A 1,543-nucleotide genomic window follows, 5' to 3' on the forward strand; every position below is an offset into this window, starting at 1 on the left:
ACCTATAAGATTACTAATAACTGAGATGAAAGGGTTTTTTTTTTCCCATTTTTGTGTTTACTGTGCATTTGACAGTATATAGCAAATTTAACTGTTTCTATTGATGGTGCACATCCTTCCCCACGCCCTGCAAGAGACAGTGTTTTGCTTTTTTAACCAGTGGCAGCAGCAGCACCAAAAGAGAGCAGGCAGTAGACAGGGGAGGAGGACTGTGCTTGAGCATGTTTGGTATTGCTCATAGACCTGCTGACACTCAGAGGAAACCACCTGGCAAAGGCTTCACTGTACTTTACAAGCAACTCCTGTCTCAGACCTGACAAACTGATTACACCAGTACCCCTCTTTCATGGTATTTATTCATAAAGGGTAGCATATAAGGTCTCTACTGAAAGCCTGTAATTTATCAATACTCATAATCATTGTGAAATGTGTGCACAGGTAATAATTAAGGAATAATGTAATTATATTGAAAATTATGCCTGATGGTCTTGAATTGGAAATTAGTCACTAGGGAATGATCTGTCTCAGTGATGGCCTGTTCAATCAGGAAAGAGTTGTCATCGCACCCTGGTTAGCTGGTGATATAATGCCAGGCTCAATAATCTACCGTGGCCCCATCTCTTAACAGTCAAAACCATCAAAGTCCATTGCAAACATTCAAAACCATATGGAGATAAAAAGGGAACGTTATTCACAGAAATGGCGATCTCTGGTCTGTTATAAAGACAAAAGACTGATTCAGTATGTCACAGGGTGGAGAAAGACACTCTGCATCCATTCACTGAGGAGACATCTTGTTGAGTGGAGGTATTTCATAAAAGACTGATTCCTGGAAAACCAGCCAGCTCCCTATCAGACTGACCTTTTTAGGGGGACTACTGTATTAAATAGGAAGGATATCTATTAAGTGTAGGTCCTAGTTTGTGTTTTATTATTTTGTTTTATAGTGTAACCATTTGTTTCTATGACTCTTGTTTCTCATTAACTATCCATTCTTGCTTAAAGAAAACCTTTTTGTTTTATTGTAAGTGCTGTCTGTTACATATTGGGCCCTACCAAATTCAAGTTCCATTCTGGTCAATTTCATGACCATAGGATACGAAAAATTAGCCAATTGCACATTTACAGCTGAAATTTCACAGTGGGCGTCCCAACCCAAAAGCGGGTCGTGGGGGGTTGCAGAGCTGTTGTGGGCTGTTGCCACCCTCACTTCCATGCTGCCCACAGAGCTAGGCTCTGAAGGCAGCAACCACAGAGCTTCCTGTAGCTGAAGGAAGCTTCCGGAGGTAGAGGTGAGTCTGATCTCCCCAGTGCTGCTGGGAGCACCCCAGCTGGGGTCTTCTAACTGCTAGTCCCAGCCAGTGGCAAATTATTGCGTGGGCCCACAGGGCTCGTGCCCAGGACTCCCAGCCAATTTGGGGGCACCCTGGAGAAATTGGTGCCTGAGCCCTGGAAGATGCCGCAGGGGCGGAAGCTCCAAGCCTGACTCCTGGCCGGGCTAGGGAGTGACAGAACTTGCTCTTCCCCTGCACGGCTAGTCTCG

This window comes from Eretmochelys imbricata, chromosome 2 (assembly GCF_965152235.1).
Source record: "Eretmochelys imbricata isolate rEreImb1 chromosome 2, rEreImb1.hap1, whole genome shotgun sequence".
In the NCBI taxonomy this organism is placed as follows: domain Eukaryota; kingdom Metazoa; phylum Chordata; order Testudines; family Cheloniidae; genus Eretmochelys; species Eretmochelys imbricata.